Consider the following 26,891-nt stretch of genomic DNA (forward strand, 5'->3'; position numbering starts at 1 on the left):
AGTAGATGAATTTAGTGAGAACTTCAACAGATAGAAAACATACAAATGGAGACAGAAAACATAAAAAAGAACCAGTCAGAAATAAAAAATAATTAACTGAAATGAAGAATGCATTATAGAGAATCAACCAACAGTGAAGTAGATGAAACAGAGGATCAAATCAGGCATTTGTAAGATAGAGAAGAAGAAAACAACCACTCAGATCAGCAAAGAGAAAAAAGGATCCCCCCCAAATGAGGATAGCATAAGGAGCCTCTGGGACAACTTAAAGTGTACTAACATTTGCATAATGGGGATATCAGAAGGAGAAGAGAGAGAGCAAGAAATTAAAAACTTATTTGAAAAAATGACAGAAAACTTCCCTAACCTGTTGAAGGAAATAGACATATAAGTCTAGGAACAGTAGAGAGTCCCAAACAAGCTGAACCCAACAAGGCCCACACCAAGACACATAATAATCAAAATGCCAAGGGTTAAAGACCAGGAGATAATCTTAAAAGCAGCAAAAGAAAAGCAGTTAGTTACCTACAAGGGAGCTCCCGTAAGGCTGTAGGATGATTTCTTAACATAAACTTCACAGGCCAGAAGGAACTGGCAAGAAATATTCAAAGTAATGAAAAGCAGGAACCTACAACCAAGATTACACAGCAAAGCTATTATTTAGAATCAAAATTGAAGAAGAAATAAAGAGCTTCCCAGACAATAAAAAGCTAAAGGAGTTCATCATCACCAAACCAGTATTATATAAAATTTTAAAGGGTCTTCTTTAAGAGGAAGAAGAAAAAAAGAATAAAAGATATGAACAATAGGGCAATAAATACATATCTATCAACAATTGAATCTAAACAACAAAATCAACATGCAGAACAGAAACAGACTCATAGATACAGAGAATATTTTTATGGCTGCCAGATGGGAGGGGGATTATGAGAATGGGTGAAAATGGTGACGGGGTTAAGAAGTACAAATTGGTAGTTACAGAATAGTCATGGGATGTAAAGTACAGCATAGGGAATATAGTCAATAATATTGTAATAACTATGTATTGTGCCAGATGGGTACTAGATTTTTGGGGATGATCACTTAGCAAGGTATATAATGTTTAAGCATTGGATTGTACACTTGAAACTAATATAATATTGTGTGTCAACTGTAATTAAAAAATAAAAATGATTTTAAAAGAAAGAAATGAGAGGATCTACCTAACTCACAGTTGGGGTGGCGTGAGGAGACAGATAGAGTAGTCCTGGATGAATCTAAGGTGAATAAAGTTAGACAGACTGAAAAGGGCAAGGCAAATGGTGAGAAAGTGGGATGGGTTATTCTAAGCAGAAACAACACGGACTATCAAGACATGGAAACTAGGTAGAACATAATGAGTTTGGAGTTCTAGTTCACTATAATTCTAACTTCAGGTTATATATGGAAGAATGCTGGGAATAAAAATAGGGTGCAGGGTAAGCTCTTGCTCCAAAGAGACCTTAAGATCCAGTGGATTGAATACAATCAAAATTAATTTCTCTTAAGTAGCACAAGTAGCAGTCACACAGGGTCAATTTCAATTCCTGTACAGTGCAATGGTTTTTAGTATATTTACAGGGTTGCACAACCATCACCATAACCTAATTTTAGAACATTTTCATCAACCGCAGAAGAAGCCTTGTACTCATTAGTTATTCCCTCTTCTCGCCCCTCAGCCTTCTCATTTCTTATCATTTTATCTGTAAATATATCACATGCACTTCTAGAAAGATAGAAACTATTTTAAAAATACCTAACAACAGTATCATTGTCACACATAAAAAATGTTTTAACAATTTAAGGTCAAAGATAAAATCATTGGTCACATTTTTATAATTATATATTTTTTTCCAGCTTGCTTAAATCAGAATCCAAGTAAAATCCTTTTGCACATTGCAATTGCTTGATATAGCTATTAGGTTTCTTTTAATGTATAGGCTTTCCCTCCAATGCTTTCTTTCTTTCTTGCAGAATTTTGTTGAAGGAACTAGGTTATTTATTCTATGAAGTTTCCTGGTATCAGAAATTTTCTGACTCTATTATTGTCATTGTTGACCCTGATCCACTGTCCCATGTATTTCCTATAAATTAGTAGTTGGACCTGGGATCTTAATAGATTCAAATATTGTTTGTTTAGATAAGACTACTTCAGAAGTGGAAGTATTATGTTAAACTTCCACTTAAATTTTCTTCTATTGTGAAATACATCCTACTCACAGCAGTATATAAAACTAATTATATAGTTTAAAGATTAATAATAAAGTGAACATCCAGCCCCCATCACAGAAGTTAAAAAACAATAGAGTATTGCCAGTGCCTTAGAAATCCCTTTTGCCTTCTGTAACTAAATCTCCTTCTGTTTCTACCCCATTCTAGAGGTAAGAACTAGCCTGAGTTTTGTGATAATACTCCTTCACTTTCTTTATGCCCATTATAAATATCTTCCTAAAGAGAATATTGTTTGGTTTTCCCTTTACCTCTTTTATTCTATGATTTGCTTTTTGTCTCCTCCACATTATGTTTTTCAGATTCATCCAAGTTGTTTCAGTTAACTGTATCCCATTCATTATCATGGTTATAAAAGATTTTATTATATGAATATACTACAGTTTATGTTACCGGGCATTTATTGTCCTTGATTTATTTATTTTTTAATGTATATCTTTATTGATTTCAGAGAGAGAAAGGGAGAGGGAGAGAGGGAGATAGAAACACCAATGATGAGAGAGTCATCATTGATCAGCTGCCTCCTGCATGCCGCCTACTAGGGCTTGAGCTGGCAACCCAGCCATGTGCCCTGACCTGCGGTCTCCTGGATCCTAGGTTGATGAGCAACCACTGAGCCACGCCCGGCTGGGCTGTCCTTGATTTTTTGACATTACAAATAATAATGCTATGAACACTCCTGGTGCATAGGAGTTTCTCTAGGGTGCATTTATATCTAGGAGCAAAACTTCCGGGTGTAAGGTATGCACATGTTTAATTTTTAAGTAATGTCAAATTATTTGTCAAAGTGCTTATACCATTTTAGAGTCCCGCTAGCAGTGAATGAGAATTACCCATTGCTCTGAATTCTTGCTAACACTTGGTATTGTCAGATTTTGCCCATTGGTGAGTTCAAACTATTAATAAAAGATGTGTGAAATTGTAGTATATAGTTGATATTTCAACTGAATTCACAGGTCTCCTATTCAAATATTCCTTTTGCTTGTCCCTTATTTTAAGAAAAATATAAAGCTTTGTATTTAAAAAAATGACATAGAAGCATTTCACCTATGGGTTGCCATTGAAAATATGTCACAATTTTTGCAGGAAGAAAAGGAGATGTTTATGTAATTTAAAGGCTGGAAAGATGTTCATAAGATGAATGACTACTTACTTATAGCTATATAGTAGCTAAGCTTCGTGGGGGTAAGAATCTAGATAAAATGTATCATTTGTAAGGCTAAAGCAAGACACTCCAACCCAGAAACAAACTTAGTCTTCTCTCTTCCCATTTCTTCTTTCATCTTATTCCTCCTCGTTGCTTCTTGCCCCTTTAGCAGCTTTTACAATAGCCTTCATTCATATCATGAGTTGGGAAACAAGATTTTACCCTTGGGTGTTCATAACTAGCTGTGCAATCTAGGGCTCTAGATAATGTAAGGATGCCTTTCTTAGAGTGTGATCAAGAGGAATAAATTAGGTACCATAATAGGCATGACTCTTGGCACACTTTGAAGAATGATGGACATTGTCTCATCTTCTAAATGGTAGCCTATGCCTCATACTCCAAAATTTTTCAGTCCATAAAATTTGCTTTTTCTAGAATTATTTTTCTCCACCAATTTCCAGAGAAAATCAGGTGTGCTTAGAAATCATTTCTAATTTCTACCTTACCATCACTTCTCAGAGACTTCTGCCTTGCATTTAAGATTCTTTGAAAAAGCAGTAATAGCTTCATGATTTTGTGTCCTTGAACAGTGCTTCACCCAAGCTGCTATTTTGCACACTTGGAATCATCAGGTTTTTTAAGCTTGCAACAATCAAGCCATAAGTGAAAGGTAATACATTAGATCTAGGCAATTGGAAGGCTCACTGGCTCACTTTTCTTCCTATCACCAGCCTCCTTCATGTCTCACTTAACTCATGCCTCTTCCTCTAGTTCTGACCTAAGATAGACACTTAAAATCTTTTTAAACTTTTAATTGTAGTAAAATGCAAATAACATAGAATTTACCATCTTAACAATTTTATTTTACTTTATTTTCAATATGCTTTTATTGACTTTAGAGAGAGGAAGGGACAGGAAGAGAGACAAACATCTATGATGAAAGACGGTCCTTTATTTATCGGCTGCCTCCTGCACGCCCCCTGCTGGGGATGGAGTCTGAAGCATGGGCATGTAGCCTGACGGGGAATCAAATCTCCATCTCCTCCATCATAGGCAGATGCTCAGACACTGAGCTACGCCAACCCGGCTCCATCTTAACGATTTTAAAGTGTACAGTTCAATAGTGTTAAGTACATGCATGTTGTTGTGCAGCCATCACCTCCATCCATCTCCAGAACTCTTTTCATCTTGCAAAATTGAAACTCTGTACCCATTAAACAATAACGCTCTATTTCCCCTCTGCCAGCCTCTGGAAATCACTATTCTACTTTCTGTCTCTATGAATTTGACTACTCTAGGTGCCTCCTATAAGTAGAATCTATGGTTTTTGTGACTGGCTCACTTAATGTCCTCAAGGTTCATCCGTGTTATAGCATGTGTCAGAATTTCCTCCTTTTTAAAAATGGTTTATTGATTTTAGAGAGAAACATTGATTGGTTGCCTCCTGTACGCATCTTGACTAGGGACCGAACCCACAACCTGAGTATGTGTTCTGCCCGGGAATCAAACCAGTCACCTTTCAGTGCATAGAATGACACTCCAACCAACTGAGCCACAACAGTAAGGGCAGAATTTCCTCCCTTTTTAAGGCTGAATAATATTCCATGGTGTGTGTGTGTGTGTGTGTGTGTGTGTGTGTGTGTGTATAGCTTTCTTTTTAGTCTTCACCCAAGGATATTTTTTCCATTGCCTTTCAGAGAGAGTGGAAGAGAGAGAGGAACATCAATGTGAGAGATACATTGATTGGTTGCCTCCGCATGCACCCCTGCCAGGGCCAAAATCGAGCCTGCAATCGAGGCATATGCCCTTGGCAGGAATTGAACCCGGGACCCTTCAGTCCTTGGGCTGACACTCTAACCACCAAGCCAAACCGACTGGGCTATGTATCACATTTTGTTTATCCATTCACTCAATTTTGTTTATCCATTTCTCTGTGGATGGACATCTGGGTTGCTTGCACCTCTTGGCTACTGTGAATAATGTTGTTATGAATATGAGTGCACAAATGTCTCTTCTGGACCCTGCTTTCAATTCTTTTGGGTACATATCTGGAAGTGGAACTGCTGGATCCCATGGCAGTTTTTATTTTGAATCTTTAGAGAAACTGCCATGCTATTTTCCATAATGGCTGCACCATAGTAGACACTTTTAAAGTTTCTGTCATGCCCTGGGAGGGGGTATTATTTTACAGCCAAGGAAAAATGATGGAAGGTCCAAGAATGAACGCTGTCAATTATAATGCTTTATTAGAAAATATTAAAAGCATGGAATTCCTAGAATTTGGAGACACATTATAAACCATTTGGTCCACTCCCCTTATTTGAAGGTAAGTAAATTAGGACTCGGAACAGAAAAATGGCTTGTGAAGGTCAAAGGGCTAGTTAACTGAGGAGTCAGAACTGGCACCCAGGTCTTTTTAACCACCAACAAATAAAATAATTTTCAACTTGAAATATTATGCAACGAAGACCAAGAATTATGAAGCGGATAATTCAAAACATCCTCTGGGGCGCACTGTCTGTGTTTTGCTTTTGTTTCTTTGGCTGGTTCTCCGCCTCCCGAACTGCCTGGGTTGACATTGAAACCGAGCCTGCTTTCCTTGCTGCCGCTGCCGACTGGGTCCTGGGCGCCCCAGAAGATGGAGGGAAGGCGGAAAGCCAGTAGTCGGCCAGGGTCCTCCAGGGGGACCCCGCCCCGCTGTTGGCCTGCGCGCCGGCCGGGGTGTAGCACGGGTTTAGCTTCCGTTCTGGGGCCTCAAGGACCCCTCGGCGAGGAGGGCGCTCTCCGGCCCTCTGATGCCCCCACCCTGCGGGATCCGAACGAAGGTGTTCAGGGACTCCCGGGAGCGCGGCAGCTCCTGCTGCGCCTCCTCCCGGCCAGAGCCGCCGAGCCCACGCGACCGCCCCGGCGGAGCGGCGCCCAATCCCCGCCGCCTCCGCCGGGGAGCCCCGGGCGCCTCGGAGCGCAGGCTGCGGACACGGCGGGCACGTGGGCTCGGCCGCGCTGCGCCAGGCGCCCGCTCCCGGCTCGGCCCAACCTCCGCGCGCGTGCCTCGGCCGGGCCGGTGCGGAGAGAGATCCTCCCCCCTCTCACTTTGCACCAGTCCGAGGGAATTTGCGGTCGGTGACGCGTATCCTTAAGCGAGCCACCTGAAGCGCGGGGAGCGCCGCTCTGGGCAGCATCGCAGGGCTGGGCCGGCGCGGCCTGGGGACCCCGGGCTCCGGAGGCCATGCAGGCGTTGGCGCGCCTCGGCGGCCGGCTGCTGCTGCTCGGTAAGGCCCCGCTCGCCCGCTCGCAGCCCCCCGGCCCTCGGCTCGGCCTCAGCTCCCAGCCGCGCACGGGCGCGGGCGCACCTCCGTCTCCCCGCTGCCGCGCTCCTCCCCGCGCCTTTCCTCGCTCCAGCGCCCCTCCCCTCTGTCGCGCCCTGGGGACTCGCCCCTGACTGGCCCACGGCCCCCGCCCTGCCCACCCTGCCCACCCCACGTCCTCCGGCCCCTTCTCTAAAGTCGCTGCCCGGCTCCGGCCGCGTCCCGACAGGCGGCCCGGGCTCCGCGGGCGGGCTCGCCCAGGCTCTGCCCCGGGCCGGTCCGTCCGGAGGCTGGCGCTCGGTCCCCACCCGCGGGTGCTGGGCCCTCCGCCCGCGACGGCCGCCCCGAGGGTGGCGCCAGGTGGCTCCGGACCTTGCCGGGACCGACCCTGGATACTGTAGGCTTCTGGGTGGTGTCTTTCACTCTTTTGGGGTTTTTCTGTACGGAGTGAACTCTGGCAAATGTGCCCGCCTTCTCCCCCAAAGCGAGTCATTACCAATAACGACCCCCATCCCCGCTGAGTTTCGGTTGGATGAAAGAATAAATGACTTTGGGAATATTATGCAAACAGGATTTACATATTAAAACACTAGCTGCGCCTTCCTTCTCTACTCAGTTTTTATCCTGGTATTAAACCCCGAGCGAGTTTTCAAGGACTCAGCTGACGGTTCCTAAATAATCTGCTGGATAGCATAGTTATTACTGCAAAAAAAAAAGAAAGAAAGAAAGAAAAAAAGATCCCTTTTGATGCACTTCATCTGTTTGGAAAGATGAGAGGGTTGGCTCGAGTTTCTGGTGAAGGAGACAGAGTTCTGGGAGCCGGGGAGCCTCAGTTCTGCAATCTTGGAACCGGCACTCACTGCTCCCAAATTCTAGGATTCCAACATGAAGTCTGTGTTGTATATAAAGAAAAGATTTCCAATATAGACGCGTAGAGTCTTAGTTACAAATCGTTCAGAATTACAGAGTAAGAAATGTAACATAAGAGAGGTAAGGTTGGGAAAGCAAAGATAGTTGCATGTCTTAAACATTTTTACTAGTTGGTAAATAAGCGCACTTCGAATGTATCGTACAATATGTTTTACAGTCTATGAATACTAAAAGTTGGCTTTTATTAAGTATGACACTAGTGAGTTTCTCAGGGGCATATAAAGGCTTTCAAAAAGTATAAAGATCCATATTTGCAACAATATTTAAGCTGTACTGAGTTCTTTAACAAAGAGCCCCCAAATTTCTAACTCTCTCTGCAGATTTTTGTAAATGAGTTATAGTTTGCATACAGCAAATATTCACCGTTCTTAACGTGCAACTCCATTAGCTTTTGTTTATGTATGTACCCACATAGTAATTATTGGATCAAGATATGGAACAATTCTAGCTCAGCCCTGTCTGGGTCACTACCCCGCAAAAGTAGCCACTATTTTGATTTCTAATATCATCAGTTCACTTGTTTTTGAACTTCATGTAAACCAGACCATCATTGTGTATTCTTTTATGTCCAGCTTCTTTCACTCAACATTGTGATTATGAGATTCAACCTTCTTCTTAGCAGCAGTGGTCATTTTTTTTAATTGCTGGGTGCAGTTCCTTAGTGTGAACATACTGTGCAATTTGTGTTTCCATTCTATTGTTGAAGAACATGTAGATTGTTTTCAGTCTTGTGTGATATGAACAATACTCCTGTGAACATTTTTTTTAACATGTTTTGGGTGTACACAGCACCCATGTCTCCTAGGATGATAGTCACAAGTAGAATTCCTGGGTCACAGGGGAAGGCGTATATTTGATTTTGCTAGGTACCGCCCCACAGCCTTCCACGGTGGTCATACCAGTTTACATCCCTACTCGCAGCACGTGGGAGTTCCAGTGCCTCGCATCTTTGTCAACACTCCGTATTACAGATTTTCCTGAGTAACGAGGCACAAAGTGAGAAGCTGAAAAACGAGGGCTTTAAAATATTTAAAAGCTTTCAATTCCTTGGATTTAAGATGCAATCCCCTTTTTCCTTATATTCTAGACTCTACCTTTTATGAATAATGATGGAATTTTTAAAAAGTAGTGTGTAAAGAATGGAACCGTACTCACCATGGTCTTAACTGTGCTGTGTGCTGGTATCAGGTAGGACGGGGAGAAGTTCAGTATCCCAATAATTATGATATGTTTTCTTTCACTACTGTCAGAAAATCCATATTCAGAGCCTTGGATTACACATTTCAGTTGTCATCCTTTGTCCTTGTTGGTTATGTTTCTTTATTTGCCTTCTTGTGACCTGCTAGCCTAACTCAGGAGGAGCTAGAGGGAAGAGATGCTAGTCAAAGATTGGTCTGGGTTGGACAACACACCAGACCTGGTGACCTGATAGTAAGGTCCCTTCAATTCTAAAAGTCTGGTGTGGATGGCTGCCATCCTGCAAGTTGAGATGGCTGTTCATGACCCCCTAGGCACTTCACATCTGTCCGTAGTAAATTACCCTCAGGTTTAATTGTGAACTACTTGCCTTCCATTAGAGAAAGGCTCTAATTTCTACAACTAAAAAGACACATCAATAACTCTTAGGTATCAGGAAAGATTTTGTTGTTGTTGTTCTTGAATTCTCCAGTTGTTTAACTGAAAAACAGCCAGGTAGTGAGATATTAAATGTGAGGGACCGCTTACTCATATCCCAGGGAAGACCTCAGACAAGAAAGATGGGGAGTAAGCACGCATGAGAAAGGAAATTTTTCTTTGACAAGCTTTCATTGAATACCTATTTCTGTGCTAGGCACAAGGGGTACAGAGATGAAAGGGATGGGGGTGGGGCAACTTACATTGAAATAATGAATTCCATTCTATTTAAGTAAGTGCATGGACACTGCCTTTCCCTAGGAAAAGCATTTGAGCCTGAAGCTTGCTTTTAGTTTGTTCAACCTTCCAACACAGTTCTTGTGACCATTCAATATCCATAGATGAAAAATACCATGCGTCAGTGAAGGAAGCTTCAACCAGGTCAGAATAGGAATCCAGGTTTTTAGTACCCTAAGACTACACATAAACTTATCCTGTTTCAGTGGAGGCTGTTGGCAAGAAACTGCTCTTCCACTTCTAATGAAACAAATGGACTATTGCAGAGCTAAGTGTGACCGTCTTTTAGGTTTGGGGAAGAACTTTCTAAATGGTTCTTTGAACAAATTTGTTGACTACATTTTACTCCCAGAGGCCATGTCTGCTCACTTGAGAAGCCCCCAGGATGGCTCGGCCTTATCACTCTCTGCATAGCTCTCCTTGCTGCTCTTACCTTCTCCTAATGAAACTCAGAAAGCATGTGACAAAGGCCCTTACAGCCAGTGTTGAAGACTGTAATCTTCTGGCTCCTCAAATACCCACTAGATTGTCTGAATCTTTGGGTCAACATTCTGATTTGACAAAAAGCAAATACTCTCAAAAGTATTTTATTATTTTTCTTGATGTTGAAGGGGACTGTGCAGAGAATAGGAGTGAGAGGGGTGAGAAATTGGAGAGGGGGAAACTGAGGAGCTTAAAATTAACCTTGCCTGTTTTATCATGTGCTCAGTTTGTTTTTGCCTCCATGCTGTATCTTTCATTCACTCTGAAATAGCAAACTCTTGTGAATCTCACAGAAGATGGTTTGTTTGAGTAGAGCTTTTGGTTTTCATCAGGTGACTTTGTAATCTTAAGATTTTTACCCTGACTTCCAAAGAAGGTTTCACCACTTCTCAGTTAGGTAGCCGCAGTGTGTTAGAAAGCCCAAGGCCTTTCTCTGTCTTTTTGGGGTCTATGAGCTTTACACATAGGTCATTTCATTACCTTTGGTTGATACCTTCTATAACTGTATCATTAGTGGTCCTCAAGGTATGAAATCTTTGGTTGCACTTGCTGATGGTCGTTAATTTGAATCATGCAGTTCTGTTCTATGGGTACCAACACATGTGGAGGAAATTTAAAAATAATATAAAGTACACACAGTGCTCTTTTGTGGCTAGAGGAATTGCATAAGACCCTAAAAGAGGAACTATTGTTATTATTTTTTTTTTTTTAGGTTAAACAGTAAAAATATTTTTCACTGCTGTCATTATAAGTCAATTGGTAGCCAAGAATTCTCTGTAAAATTATTTATAGCCTCCACTAAAATAGGATATTGCTATTATTTCTTTAAACCATTGTGTTTTGGTTATAAGATATCCACTAAATTCAGATGTCAAATGCCTTGCCGTTTGCATTCAGATTTTTCTAATATGAAGGATTCTGTTTTGGAGGGATGCAGGTAGGAATAACAACCTGGGATATGTGTTCTTCCCTCTGGGAGGGGATTTCTCTGCACTCAAGTTCCTCATTTGTAAAAAGGAGATAAGCAGTATCTTAGTCCTTCATCAGGTAATACCTCACAAGGCGGGTGCTTTGCAGAAAGAAAAATGTACAAAGTCTGGAGAAATCATTAGGATTGAGAGTCATAGGATTTTCCTCCTTCCCTTCTGAGAAACTTTTTGAGCACCGCCTATGTCCAGGGCTTGTGTTAAGTGCGACATGGGCCTGGTTCCTTCCCTCCAAGAACTCACAGTCTATGGGAGGTGTCGGCAGTAAAGGGTCAGGAGTATAAGAGGAAAATAGCAGTGCAATTTTAAATGTATGCACAGAGGTGGAGCCTCTGACCCAGACTAGGAAAAGAATGCAAGGCTTCCAAGAGGAGGTGGTGATGCCAGAGCCAGCACTGGAAAGGCAAGTAAGAGTTGACAGGGGAAAGGAAGGATAAGGGCATTCCAGGCAAATAAGACAGCAAAGAAAAAGAGTGGTAAGAAGGAGATAGAGTAGACGGAAAACTGATTCCCTTCTGGGTTGCTGGGACACGACATGTAAGGCCTCCAGGAATAGAGTAACTGTCATTTACAAAGTTGTAACTCAGAATATCATCCGAAGCGTGCTCAATGATTAGCTTTTTAAAGAATTCTGGATCGCCAGAGGCTCAGTGTGTCATGGGTAAGGAGTGTTGTAGTGAGGTAATAAGGGACTTGGACTTTATCCTACAGACCTAGAGTCTCTTGATGGAATTCAGGGGTCCATTGTATCCCTCAGAGCGTGTGTGTATGTGTGTGTGAGTGTGTATACAAGGTAATTTTTTGGAAAGGGGATTAATTGCTTTCATCACATTTTCAAATGGGCCTGTGACTCAAGCGTAAGGACCATTGCTGTAGGTTGTGGGATGGTTTTAAGCAGAGGAGCGACACACTGTGTTTTAGAAAGACAGTTCTGGTGTCTGCGTGGAGGATGGATGGTCAGGCAGGCTTGAGAATGGCAGAGGCCAGCTGGGAAGTTGTCGGCTGCCATCCAGGCCAGAGAAGCCAGTGAGGGCTGACTCGGCCGTGGAGCAGTGAGGCAGGGCTCCCTACAGAACTGGGAATCGGGGCGCGTTGAAACGCCCAGGCGTGGCAACTGCCTGGATGGTGAAAGGGAGGGACAGGGAGGAGGCAAAATGACTCCTGTGTTTTTGGCTTTGGTGACAGTGGACGTGTTGCCACTAACTGAGAGAAGATGGAAGAGGGAGGATGTTTAAGAAGGAAAAGGGCAAGTTTAATCCAGGTTCCTGGAGGCCACTCGGCTACAACTATACACACGGGAGGTATGAGTTAGAAACTCATGAGCAAGTGGACAGCAGTTAAAATCATGAGAATATACAGAGAATGAGTGAAGAGGATGAGACCTCAGGGCCACCCGGTTCTAAGGCAAAACGCATTCCTGTGCCTCCTCTCTGCACACGTCACTACTAACGCTGAGCACTTGTGGTGCTCTGGCCACCAATGGATGTGGGGGGTGATTTCCCCACACTGAGCAGTTCTGCAGCACCAGCTGAGTGTCCTATGATTTAACTCTATTCAGAATCTATCTAACTGGAGATAATGTGAGGCCCCACAGGTTAAGGGGACCCCCCTCCACTTCGGATGCCAATCGCAAGTCCAGGTGTCGCCTGGGCCCTGAGTGATGTGGGTGGCGGGAGCAGCAGCAGGTGTTAGGCTGGTGGGGTCAAACTGGACCTGGGTTCAGCAACCTCAGTTCTTGAGTTCTGGCTCGGAAAGAATTCATAGTCAAGGCTCAAACTATAGGAAAACATTTATTTAGAAAATCACAGAGGTAGAAGAAGTGATTTGTAGAAGAAATGGCTTAGGAAACAAGTTATAGAGGCAAAGAAGGGCCCTTGGAGCTTGGGAGTGAGGAAGGTAATGGTAGCACGCCTGGGAAAGGGGCAGGGCATGCCCCCAGGAAGGGGAGCACATGGGTCCTCCGTCCTAAGGGTTCTAAGGGTGGAGATTTTAGGGGAGGTCCTAGGGGAAGATCTCAATAGAATGTTCAGCAGCTTTCCAGGTGTGTCCTTTCAAGGTCGGGGTCTCCACTGATTGATTGGTGGGCGCCAGAGCAGGGGGTCATTCAATGCAGCTGGTCCTGAAGTCAGCCTTGGGGTCACTTGTCTGGTTTTACTGCTTTTCTGGGCCTGGAGCTAAAGTACAATTGAGGCCTAGATGTTATCTTTAAGGAGGAAAAGTCAGGGGCCCCGAACTGCCTGACCAGCGATATGCTAGGGGAGGAAAGGTCACCCTGGGGATGAAGTCCCACCCTATAGTTGTCCTTTGCTAGGCACCCAGGGCTTTCTGCCCTGGTGACCTCCTGTACCTGGCCCATCGTCCTTGCTCTGCTCATGTCTGTCTAACTGTCCACCACATCACCACAGGCTATAACCAGAGGTTCCTTTGACCCACTCCTTGGATTCAATTAATTTGCTAGAGCGGATCTCAGAACTCAGGGAAACATTTTATTTACTAGATTAGCAGTTAATTATAAAATGATATAACTCAGGAATGGCCATATGGAAGACATGAATAGGGTCAGGTATGTGGGAAGGCGCACAGAGCCTCTGAGCCTTCTAGGCAGCCACTCTCCCAGCACTTCCACATGTTCACTAACCCAGAAACTCATCACATCTTTCAGTAATGAATTTTTATTGAGCTTAATCTGCAGCCCCCAGCTTCTTTCCTGTGGTTAGGGCTGAAAGCTCCCACTTTCTAATCACTTGGTCTTACTGGTGACCAGCCCCATCTTAAGTCACCTCATTAGTGTAAACTCCCTTGTGCTAAAAAGGGGGCTCTTATGAATAACAAAAGATACTCCTATCACTCTGGAAGTTCTGAGGGTTTCAGGAGCTTTGCGCCTGGAGCCAGGACTAAGACCAAAGATACCACACCAGTCTACCACTCTCTTTTACCAGTTGAGGAAAATGGTTCCAAAGAGGTTAAATGACTTGCTGAAATTTAAAGTTATCAAAGTGGATAATCCTTGAAGAGGGGCTTGAGACTCAGGTCTTCATGTCTTATCCAGTTATCTTTGCCTTACGTAAGACTTGGCTGGGAGGATTTGTAAATGAGGTGCCCTGACTTTCTGTGATTTGTTTTGTAATGTCTAAATCCATCATTCTTTTCAGTGGAGTAGATTTTACTTTTACCTGAAATTTTATTTTAAATTATGCCTAATATTTTTCTCCACCTACTCTACCCCAACCCTAGTCCTGTCCCTTCAAGTAGACGACTTAGGGAGTCCTTTTCCAATTCTACAGTTGTCCTTGTTCAGAATGGATTTAGAGCTGGACTCTGGGAAGTGCCACTAGGATTTGGGAATGGATTCTCAGAAAGAACCTTACTATTAATGGTGGCAATTTCTTCCTTTGGCTTTTTTATTTTTATTTATTTTTTTAATATGTCTTTATTGATTTCAGAGAGGGGAAAGGAGAGGGAGAGAGATAGAAACACCAATGATGAGTCATTTATTCGCTGCCTCTTGCACACCCCCGACTGGGGATCCAGCCCACAACCTGGGCATGTGCCCTGACCAGGAATCAAACCTTGATCTCCTGGATCCTAGGTCGATGCTCAACCACCGAGCCATGCGCAGCCGGGCTCCTTTGGCTCCTTTGGCTTTTTTAAAAGGCAGGTTTATTGAGGTACAATTTTCACATAGCAAGTCTCACCCTTTTAGGTTACATGTGTTTAACTAACACATACAGTCACATGACTACCACCACTAACAAGATACAGAACATTTCCATTCTCCCCCGAACTTCCCTATGCCCCTTTCTAGCCAACCCCAGTGCTCACCCCCAACACTTGACAACCAATAATCTCTTTTCTGTCCTTATCACTTGTCTTTTTCCAGAATGTCTATAAGTGAAATTCTACAATATGTTTCTTCTTCTTTTTTTAAAATATATCTTTATTGATTTCAGAGAGAAGAAGGGAAAGGGAGAGAGAGAGAGAAACATCGATGATGAGTCACTGACCGGCTGCCTCCTACAAACCCCCTACTGGGGATGGAGCCCGTAACCTGGGCATGTGCCCTGACTGGGAATCGAACCTCCATCTCCTGGATCCTAAGTCAATGCTCAACCACTGAGCCACGCCCAACTGGGCTTGAGTACGTTTCTTTTACATAGCACAATTATTTGAGATTTATTTATGTTGTTACATATATCAGGATATTTTATATATATCAATATATTCTTCCTTTCTATCACTGAGTAGTATTCCATTGTGTGGATGTTTATCCATTAACCGGCTGATGTTCATTTGTTTGCTTCTAGTTTCTAGCAACTATGAATAAACCAGCTATAAATATCTGAATATAGGTTTTGGTGCAGGGATGGGTTTTAATTTCTCTTGGGTAAATATCCATATCCAGGAATGGTATTATTGTATTGCTGGATCAGATGCTAAGTGAATGTTCAACTTTGTGTGAAACTGCCAGTTTTTCAAAGTGATTGTACCATTTTTTTTTTTTTATGTCTTTATTGATTTCAGAGAGAGGAAGGGAGAGGGAAAGAGAGATAGAAACATCAGTGATGAGAGAGTCATCGATCAACTGCCTCCTGCACACCCCTCCCCCCACCCGACTGAGGGTTGAGCCTTCGACCCGGGCTGGGAATGGATCTCCTGGATCCTAGGTTGATGCTCAACTGCTGAGTTGTGCAGGCCAGGCTGACTGTACCATTTTTCATGCCCAGTAACAATGTCTGAGAGTTGCAGGTGCTTGGCATCGTTGTCAGCACTTGGTATGGTCAGGTGTGGGTTTTTTTTAAGTTTTTAAATTTATATACTGATTTTAGAGAGAAAGGGAGAGAGAGAGAGAGAGAGAGAGAGGGAGGGAGGGAGGGAGAGAGAGAGAGTCAGAGAGAGAGAAACATCAATTTGGATGCTCTGACCAACTGAGCTACCCGGCCAGGGCTGGTTTTGTTTTTTAACCATTTTAAAAGGGAGTCAGCAGTATGTCATTGTGATTTTAATTTGCGTTTTCCTAATGCCTAATGATGTTGATCATCTTTATGTGTACTTAATTGCCAGCCTATATTTTGTTTGGTGAGGTGTCTCCTAAAATCTTTTGCCCATTTTTAAAAATCAGAATGTTTGTTTTCTTATTAATAGGTTTTGTGTTCTTTGTATATTCTGCAGACAAGTCCTTTATCAGATATGTGTTTTGAAAATATTTTCTCCCAGTCTGTGGTTTGTCTTTTCAGTTTTAAACAGTGTCTTTTGAAGAGCGTAAATTATTAACTTCGATAAAGCCCACTAGTGGAAAAAATTAGCTCTGCAAAACACTGCTTTGGTCCCACCTAACCAAGCTTAAAAGCAAGGATTAAAATGTTTACAATGAACTTAACTGAATCTCAAAAAAAAGTTCAAGAATATTTAACAATACAAAAACATCTGACACCTGGTAAAATTCACACTGTAATGTACAACATGGTGACTGTAATTATGAATACTCTGTTATATATTTGAAAGTTGTTAAGAGCAGTTCTTAAAAGTTCTCATCACAAGAAAAAAACTGTAACTATGTGAGCTGATAGGTGTTAATTAAACTTATTGTGTAGCCATATTATAAATATACATATATCAAATCATTATGTTTTACATGTTACATGTTGAAAATATCTCAATAAAACTGGGAGGGGGGCTCTCAAAACTCAATAATAAGAAAATAAACAACCCAACTTAAAAGGACTTGATTTGGGCAAAAGATGTGAGCAGGCACACTACCAAAGGATATATAGGATGTCATATAAGCATCTGAAAGGATACTTAACATCATTAGTAGAAAAATGCAAAGTAAAACCACAGTGAGATATAATACACCTCTTAGAATGGCTAAAATTAAGAAGTGTCATCATACCAAGTGTTGGTGAGGATGTGGCATCACTTATATTCCCAGAAGCTGCCAATAGAAATAGAAAAATCCTACAACCTCTTTGGAGAACAGTTTGGTACTTTCTTAAAAAGTTACAGACAACTTGGGTTTGACAGGTGTTCAATTCCTCGGTATTTACTGAAGAAAAATGAAAGCGTATGTCCATACCAAGACTTTTATACAAATGGTTATAGCAGCTGTATTTGTAAAAGCTCCAAAGTAGAAACAACCCAAATTCTACCCATAGGTTAATGAATTAAAATATTGTATTATACCTGTGTAATAATAGACTACTACTCAGCAATTGAAAAGAACGAGCTACTGACACTACAATATGGGCCAAGCTAAAACCCACCCTCCCCCCAAAAAACACCCAGAGTGAAAGAAGCCAGACCACTCTCCCCAAGATAAAAAGGTTCATACTGTATGATTCCATTTGTATGAAAGAATAGAAAATTGAAACTATAGTGACAGAAAGGAGATGGAAGGTTGCTTGGGCAGGGTGAGTAGGGTGGGTAGGAGAGGGATTACAAAGATGCATGTGGAAACTTTTAGAGGTGATGGATAAGTTCATTATTTTGACTGTGGTGATGGTTTCACATATATATGTGCATGTGTGTATTTATGTCAAAACTTATCCAATTATACACTTTAAATATGTTCAATTTTTTATACATCAGTTATACTGAATAAAGGTTTTTAAAAAGTGTAAGGAGAAAATTATGTGGGAAGAAGGTAGGAAAGTATCTTAGACTCTCTTTAGTCTTGTTTCTTTCTCTCTCCCTCCCACTCTCTCCCCCCTCCCTCCCCTCCCCTTCCCTCCCTCCCCTCCCCTCCCCTTCCCTCCCTCCCCTCCCCTTCCCTCCCTCCCTCCCTCCCTCCCTCCCCCTCCCTCCCTCCCTCCCTCCCTCCCTCCCTCCCTCCCCTCCTTGCCTTTGCAGTTGTGCTCATTTAGTTTCCTTTAAAAGACTGGCAACTACCTTAAGGGAAATAAAAACTACATAATGACTAAATGCTAATGTGGTTGTAGTAAAATCATTACGTTCTCACCTTCCATGTGGCAACATAAAATGGTATAGCACCTTCAGAAAACAAGAAGGCAATGCATATCAAGAACATTTAAATATATTTATATCCTTTGATTCACTAATTCCAATTCCAGAGATTTATACTAAGGAAATAATATTTTAAAAGTAAAAGGCTTGTCCTAGCTGGTTTGGCCCAGTGGTTAGAGCGTCAGCCTGAGAACTGAAGGGGCCTGTTTCGATTCCAGCCAAGGGCACGGACCTCGGTTGCAGGCTTGATCCCAGGCCCTGGTTGGGGCACATGCGGGAGGCAACTAATCAATGTGTCTCTCTCACATTGATGTCTCTCTCTATCCCTCCCTTCCACTCTCTCTGAAAAGCAATGGGAAAAAAATATCCTTAGTGAAGTATTTTAAAAGACAGGGGAAAATGGTCAAATATGTAATAAGCAAGGGAATGACTGGGTCGTTTTATATCCATAAAGAAGAAGAAATGGCTTGTATACAAATAATCAGCTCCTCAGTTGCACTGGCCTCATTTCAGGTGCTCAATAGTCACATGCAGCTAATGACTGCCACATGGAACAGCACAGGGGAAGGATATTTTCATCACTGCAGAGCGTTCTATTGAATAGCACTGCTCTAAGTACCGCTGCTCCTGATTTATAGTGAGACTTGCCCTTTATGAAGTTATATTTCCTACATATTTCCCTGCTGGCCACTTTTCCTTGATTACATTTGTTTTGTTGTTTTGTTGCAAGATGAATACGTATTTTCTTTTTAAGGTGTGCATGTATCAATGTCATTGTTTTTATTTTGTTTTACAGTTGTTTTTTCAGCAGTGATATTTGAAACTATTACAAATCAAGATCTGCCTGTGATCAAGTGTGTTTTAATCAATCATAAGAACAATGATTCATCAGTGGGGATATCTTCAACGTATCCCACGGTAAAGTAATATTAATAGTATAAGTTTAGCTATTTTTCTGGAAACTATTGAGACCTAGCATGGCTATATGAACCTTTCTTTTTATGTATTTAAGAATATTATGTACTCATATCTGGTGCATATGAGTGTCTATACTCATTGCCACCTGGCACTCCATTCCATCAAGAGTCATGTTCTCTTTGAGTTTGGTTTCAGGAAGGACAATGAAGAAGTAACAGGAATTTCCCTTTCTCCTTCAAGAGCATCTGAGCTTCTCTCTCAAGCCCGAGTCCCCCATTTCTAACTATCTCCTGGATGTAGATAGATAAGTTTTCCATTTTGTCTTTAAAATTTATCTCCATAATTCATTTTAGTTCTATTTCCTTGAACCTGCTCCCGTTCTTGTGTTAACTGATTTCTGCTTATGGCTCTGTCTTGTTCCCAGGCTTGACAGCTCAGTGTCATTTTGAAGTACTTACTCTCCTTTTCCTTCACATTCACTCAGTACCAAGTCAATTTCCTTTCTTTACTAGTCTCATCTAACCACCTCAGATTCTCTAGTCTCATTATCACTTCCCTAATTCAAGCCCTCATTAATTCCGTCATAGTCACAATACTATCCTATGCTGCTGCTTCCTTCTGCAGCTCATCTCAGATGGGCTGTCGGACTATCCTTCTTGAAGCACAGCTCCAACCTTTACTGGCTGCCTGGGGACCTTCAGGGACCTCACTTAGGCTGACATGCAAATTGCTCTGTAATCTAACTCCTACTCCTTCAGGTTCCAACCTTGATTTTCATTACTTTTCTCCTTCTTGCTACTCATCTAATATAGCTCAGGTATTTGTGTAAATAAAGGAAGCTCAAACGATAGTGAACTGAGAATATTAGAAGAATATTTATTGCTTTTTACAGTAAAAAGCAAACCTAAATTAGCCAATTCCATGGCCATTTTCAGTTAAGAATTTATACAAATATATGGCCACTATTTTCTTTTGCAAAGGTATAACACACAAACACACGAGATGATAACCTATGTGCACCCCCCAAATCAGAGATATTAGAAATATTCTCAAATCTTAAAATCAATGTGAAATAGGTTTTAATGACAACATTCAATAGGAATGAAAACACCTAATTTAGTGCATGATTTTTTTATGCCAGAAGCATGGTTGGTTTGAATTTGTTAATTGTTACTGGTATCATAACACATCGGCTTATTTAATAATAGTATTTCTTTTCTTTGCTTTTTAAATCCTCACTTGAAGATATTTTTTCCATTGCTTATCAGAGAGAGTGGAAGGGAGGGGAGAGAGAGAGAGAGAAACATCAATGTAAGAGAGACACATTGATTGGTTGCCTCCCACAGGTGCCCTGACCTGGGCCAGGTATTGAGCCTGTAACCAAGGTATGTGCCCTTGGCCAGAATCAAACCAAGACCCTTCAGTTCTCAGGCCAACGCTCTAACCACTGAACCAAAACAGCTAGGGCTGCATACATAGTATTTCAGTGCATTCAAAAAATTAATATAATTTCTATAATGTTTTAAAATTTTAGTGTATATAAAAAATTTTTTAAATTGATTTTAGAGTGATAGGAAGGTGGGGGGAGAGAGAGAGAGAAACATCGATTGTTGTTTCACTTATTTATGCATTCATTGATTGATTCTTGTATGTGCCTTGACTAGGAATCGAACCCACAACCTTGGCATATTGGGACAACACTCTAATCAACTGAGCTATCCAGCCAGGGCTTAGTGTCTTTTCAACATAAGAAAATAATTGCGCACATTTAAGTGTTTTCTTATAAAACACAATCTTAAAAAAATTTATGATAAGTCTTGGTTCCTAATATTAAGTCCTGCATTATTTTTTCATGTAGTATAAATTACATTCCTAATCAATATTCAGGATTATATTAAGACCCAGTAGTTCTTAAACAGAATTAGACAAACAACCATATGAATTCTAACTGTGGCAAAGATGAGCTTTTCTTATCTTGCACATTCATCTCCTTGAACTTGAAGCTGCTGTGTTTGGGAATTTTCCCACTTCAGTGTGTAGTGGATTGTTAGGGTGCCTGTGGCTTAAAAAAAAAAAAAAAATTTGAAGCCCTAGGCGGTTTGGCTCAGGGGTTAGAACGTTGGCCTGTGGACTGAAGGGTCTTGTGTTCGATTCGGGTTGCAGGCTCAGTCTCTGGCCCTGGTCAGGTGTTGTGGCCCTGGTCAGCCAGTCGATGTGTCTCTCTCACATCAATGTTTCTCTCCCCCCGCCCCCTTTCTTCCTTCCACTCTCTCTGAAAAGCAATGGAAAAAATATCCTTGGGTGAGGATTGAAAAAAAAAAAGTTTTTAATTTCTTTTAGTGTAGATGAGATACCTTTCTGGAAACTTTATATAGTCCAGGGGTGTTTTGAATAACCAAGCACTCTTTAGTAGACAAAACTTGTCCATGAAAACCTAACAAATAAGCTTCTACAGCCTTAGCTGTATATCCTCGACCCAAAATAAGATGATTTTACTATTCTCACAGTCCACTTAATTGTTGCTTAAAATCAAAATATTTTCATCAGTTTTCATTTCTGTTTGAAGATTAAGTTGCTGTGTGCTGGGTTTCTCCACTGCAAAGTTACTACTTTTCCTTCGTAATTAAAAAATATTTGGGGTGAGATGCAAATATCCTTTTTCTCCTCTAATTCTCACCTGCTGATTTTAGCTTCCATTAGTGGACTTTGTCTACAACAGTTATTATTGTGATGTTTGCCTAATGGTGAGTTTTCCTTTTCCCTCATTCCCTCTACATTTATTAATTGGCATTCTCCTATGAGGAAGAGCTATCCCTTCTCTCTGTTTTATTTATTTATTCAATTATTTATTTATATCAGTATGGACTCATATACATTTATTTTATTCTATGCATTCTAAACGAAAACTACTATTTTTATTTCATTGTACAAATGGTTCCAACATTGGCCATTGGGAGCTACTTCAGGTTGGCTCCTGTGTCCCTTCAACATGTCCCCATCTTTTTTTCAAGCACTTACTTTTTAGCTCTGCAATGTAATTTGGGCTCATCTCGTATTTTTCTTGCCTCGGCTCTGGAATTAACCACTTCTCCAAAGAGCACTGGTTTCTTGGAGGACAGTATATAGAAACCAAGATCTGAGAGCTGGATGTGCTTATTGCTACTGGGATGTCATTGCTTCTAGGCCCTCTCAGCAGGCAGAGCTAGGACATGTATGTATCTATACTAACCCTGCCCCTTGCACACACCATATTTATCACTATCATCTCTACATCTATCTGTCTGTCATCTATCTATCATCTATCTATCTATCTATCTATCTATCTATCTATCTATCTATCTATCTATCTATCTATCATCTATCTATCTATCTATCTATCATCTATATATCTATCTATCATCTATCTATCATCTATCTATCTATCTATCTATCTATCTATCTATCTATCTATCTATCTATCTATCTATCATCTATATATCTATCTATCATCTATCTATCTATCATCTATCTATCTATCTATCTATCTATCTATCTATCTATCTATCTATCTATCCATCATCATCTATCTATCATCTATCTATCATCTCCATCTATCACCATAAGTTCAAGATGATAACTCTGATTTTAGTTTGACATCAAACGATTCATTCTAGCTTTCCCTCTTCTTATTAGTATTTCTCTCTCTGACAGTAAGAAACCTGGCTCTCGTCTATAACAATTTACTTATGTATTCAGTTCTAGTATATACATAAAGTAGTTTCAGAATTATTAACCCACATCCCAGTGAGAAACGGGTATACTAAGTAGAATACTGTATTTGTGTTATAATTATTTTTATTTTTAACCTTATTTTATCCAAAGTATTATTTCTCAAAGTTCTTTACTTTCCTACCCCCTTCACTATGGTTATGTTATTTATTTTTTAGACATTAAGTTAATCCTGTTTGTGTTCCTCCCATATCCTGGTTGGTTTTAATTATTTATTTTTTGAGTATATGAAATATAATTATGGTCCTAAAAGCTGCAGAAATATAAATACTCAGCCCTGGCCAGGTAGCTCAGTGGGTTAGAGCGTCATCCCAGTACACCAAGGTTGCGGGTTCAACGCCCAGTCAGGGCACATACAAGAAACAACCAACGAATGCATGAATAAGTAGAACAACAAATTGATGTTTCTCTCTCTCCTCCCTTCATCTCTTTCTAAAATCAGTAAATAAAACATTTTTAAAAAGGTATACTCAGGGAGGTATCACTTCCTCCTCGCCTCTGTTACCAAGGGCCCGTCCTTTTCCTACTCACCTCCTATTCTTAACCAATCCCTTTAGACTTTTGATACTATTCCTGTATTTCTTGTGCACAAATGAGCAGACATGAGTGTATTTTCTTATATTCTCTACTTTTTTACATGAAGTGTAGCACACTTGAGGGTAGATACTTTTTGCACTTAGCTTTCTTTACCTAACAGTATATCTAGGAAATCACTTCAAGTCAGTGCATAGAGACTGTTCTTTTTCTTCTTTTTTTTTTAATCCTCATCCAATGATGATGTTTTTTCCATTGATTTTTTCAGAGAGAGTGGAAGGGAGAGAGAGAGAGAAACATCAATGTGAGAGAGACACATCGATTGGTTGCCTCCCGCCTGTGCCCTGACCAGGGCTGGGGATTGAGCCTGCAACTGAGGTACATGCCCTTGGCTGGGATCAAACCCAGGACCCTTCAGTCCACGGTCGACGCTCTAACCACTGAGCCAAATCAGTCAGGGCTCTTTTTTCTTCTTTACAGCTGCATAATACTCCATTGTATGGATGTACCATAGTTTATTTAACTATTCTCCTATGTATGAGTACTTAGGTTGTTTTCTATATTTTATAATTACAATGATGCTGTAGTTAATTGTTGGAGGTATATTCCTAGAAGTGGAAGTGCTGGTGCAAACAGTGAGTACATTTGTAGTTTTATTAGGTATTGCCAAATTCCCCTCTAGAAGGTTGTACCAATTTGCATCCCCCTAGTAAGGTATGAAGGTAGCTGTTTGCTCACAGCCTCACCAACAAAATGTTTTATCAGACTTTAATATTTGTGCCAGTCTCAGAGATGAGAAGTGATATTTTAGTGTTGTTTTAATTTAGGCTTCTCTAATTATAAGCAGGGTTGAAAATTTTCTTATATGTTCAAGGGCCATTCTTTATATATATTTTTTGTTGTGAACTGTCTATTCATTTCATTTTCACATTTTTCTGCTGTGTCCCTCAATTTTTAAAACTTATGTGTTAGGGGTATTAGTCCTTTATTTGTAATATATATTGCAAATATCCTCCTCAAGTATGCCAGGTTTTTCAAAACTTCTTTCTACGCCCACCTTTTAAGATCTAGCTCCATGCTGGACTTCAGTGAGGCATGCCCACAACCCCAGCTTGGAAGCTGCCAGTCCCTCTTCTGAATTTCCAGAACACTTAAATTTACCTGTCAAAGTAGTTGGTACCTTTTTATGGGTCACATTCTGTTTCAGTTTTACTTACTTCTTATTACTAGACTCAAAACTCTTTAAGGACAAGATCAGTATCTTTTCTTTCTAGTTTCATAGTGTCTGGCAGATGGTCTAGCACTTATCAGATACTGATTAAATGAATTTATCTGACACTAACTGAATAAATGAACAAATAAAATCAGAAATATGACATGATCAGTTTCAGAAGAGCTACCCTGCTCTTCATCTGAAGAAGCTTGTATGTATATGTGTGTGTGTGTGTGTGTGTGTGTGTGTGTGTGCATGCATTAACTGCGCTATGTGTTAGTAGGTAGGCGGTGAGGGTTCCAGCTTCAGAATTAGGTACCACACCCTGCTCTCAATATATCTCAACTTTTTGAAGCAAGCAAGGAGTGTGGTGGTGGCAATGAGCCTATGGGGAATATCTGCCCAGAAAATATTTTGGTTTTTAAATTCGCTCTAACACAGATACCAATTCACTGTTACTATGTAGACTCTTATCTTCATACCAATAACCACAAAAACATTTACCTATGTGTTACAAATTTTGTGATTATTGTGTGTATATTTATTTGCTAGAGCTGTCATAACTAAGTATCACAGACTCGGTGACTTAAATAACAGAAATGTGTTGTTTCACAGTTCTGGAGGCTAGAAATCTGAAACCTAGATGTCAGCAGGGTTGGTTCTTTCTGAGACTGTGAGGGAAGGAGCTATTTTCCAGGCCTCTCGCCCTGACTTGTAGGTGACTATCTTCATGTTTACATGGCATTCTCCCTGTATGTATGTCTTCTTCAAATTTCCTCTTTTTATAAGGACACCAGTCATATTGGTTTAGAGACCACTCTAATGGCCTCATTTTATTTATTCATTAAAATATTTATTTTTTAATCCTCACCTGAGGATATTTTTTCCATTGCTTTTCAGAGAGAGTGGAAGGGATAGAAAGAGAGAGACAGAGAGAAACATCCATGTGAGAGAGACACATTGATTGGTTGCCTCCCACAAGGGCGGGGCCTGGGATCAAGGTACATGCCCTTGGCCGGAATCAAACCCAGGACCCTTCAATCCTCTGGCTGATGCTCTAACCACTGAGCAAAACCGGCTAGCACCGTAATGGCCTCATTTTAACTTGCTTACCTCTGTAAAGACTTTATCGCAAAACAAAGTCACATTCAGAGATGCTGGGTGCTGGGGGTTAGGACTTCAACATATGACTTTGGGGAAGGGTTCCAAGGTAGACACAATTCAACCCATAACAGCCTGTAAAACATTTTAGAAATGTAGTCTAAAGTTATTTACCTTTTTTTAGAGAATTATAATTAATGGGATTTTCAGTCAGTGATACTTTTCAATGGGTGCAATACGTTAACATGTATGTATTTGGTAAAGGTTCCAACTAAGAGGCTGCATTGAATATGCACTTGTAGTAAGTTCACATTGTTCCATCTATGACCCAGGCTTCAGAATCCCCGGAAGACCTTGGCTGCACCCTGAGGCCTGAGAGTGCGGAGGCAGTCTATGAGGCGGCCACTGTCGAAGTAGATGCGTCTGCGTCCATCACACTGCAAGTGCTGCTCACAAGCCCGGGGAACATCTCCTGTTTCTGGGTCTTTAAACATAGCTCCCTGAATTGCCAGCCACACTTTGATTTACAAAACAGGTAAGGGAGGGGAGTGGATGTGCAACCATAAGGATATTTGAAGGAACATCTTTTTTGCTGTAGAAATACTTTTTGCTTTACTTAGGATTCATTTTCAAATTTCTGTACATGTCCATTGTAACTCTTATCTCCAGTGAAATAATGAACTAAAAATATAGTTAGGGCATGGATACATTATGTTATATATCTGTCAAAAGTCATAGGATATACAACACAAAAAGTAAAGCCTAATGTAAACTATGAACTTTAGTTAATATAAATATTGGTTCATTAGTTGTAGCAAACTGGGGGTAAGGTGAAGGATGTATGTAGAATTTTTTTTTACTTTCTGCTCAATTTTTCTGTAAATCTAACATTGCTCTAAAAAGTCTATTAATTTCAAAAATTATAAATAGATATATAAGTATAGTTAAGGCATAAGAAAGCAGTGAGTAGCTGGTAAAATATAAAACAAATAGTGAAAAGACTATTTGGGATTTTTAAAGTGTCTTGTTTTTTAACTGTCTTACAGATAAAAAGTTCGAAAGTTTTCATTACATTCTAGTTAAAGTAGCAAGAAGCTTACCAGTTAAAGTAGTACGAAGCTTCTTTCTGGGAAATGTTTGCGGAAAGAACATTTGGTTTTATCTATTTTGTTTCACAGTATGATGACCAGAATTGAAATGTGATATCCACAAGATATTTTAGTAAGAAATTGATCTGTGTGTGAGGAACATTGGTCTCATGATCCAGAAAAATATCTTAGCCAATATTTATGGATTGTCATCCAAGCCTGCATCTAACTCTGTCCTGATTGCTGTCACCTGTTGTCCCTGTCCTCTTGCTGAGACCAGATGGGGACAGGAAGCAA

The 26,891-nt window shown here is 40.8% G+C and overlaps 1 protein-coding gene across 2 annotated transcripts in view; it reads left to right on the forward strand.

Moving 5' to 3' along the window:
- The window catches only part of FLT3 (fms related receptor tyrosine kinase 3), a 97,022-nt gene that overhangs the window by 27,995 nt on the left and 42,136 nt on the right, over positions 1 to 26,891 (forward strand). The window contains exons 2-3 of one of the 2 annotated variants that reach the window (XM_081129984.1): positions 18,769 to 18,890; positions 25,839 to 26,041. The gene's annotated coding sequence lies outside the window, so the exon portion shown is untranslated. Of the gene's footprint in view, positions 1 to 6,452; positions 6,667 to 18,768; positions 18,891 to 25,838; positions 26,042 to 26,891 lie in introns of those variants that run through there. The other variant, XM_081129985.1, reaches the window with a different exon arrangement.

Source organism: Miniopterus schreibersii, assembly GCF_964146895.1.
Source record: "Miniopterus schreibersii genome assembly, chromosome: 2".
Taxonomy (NCBI): Eukaryota; Metazoa; Chordata; class Mammalia; order Chiroptera; family Miniopteridae; genus Miniopterus; species Miniopterus schreibersii.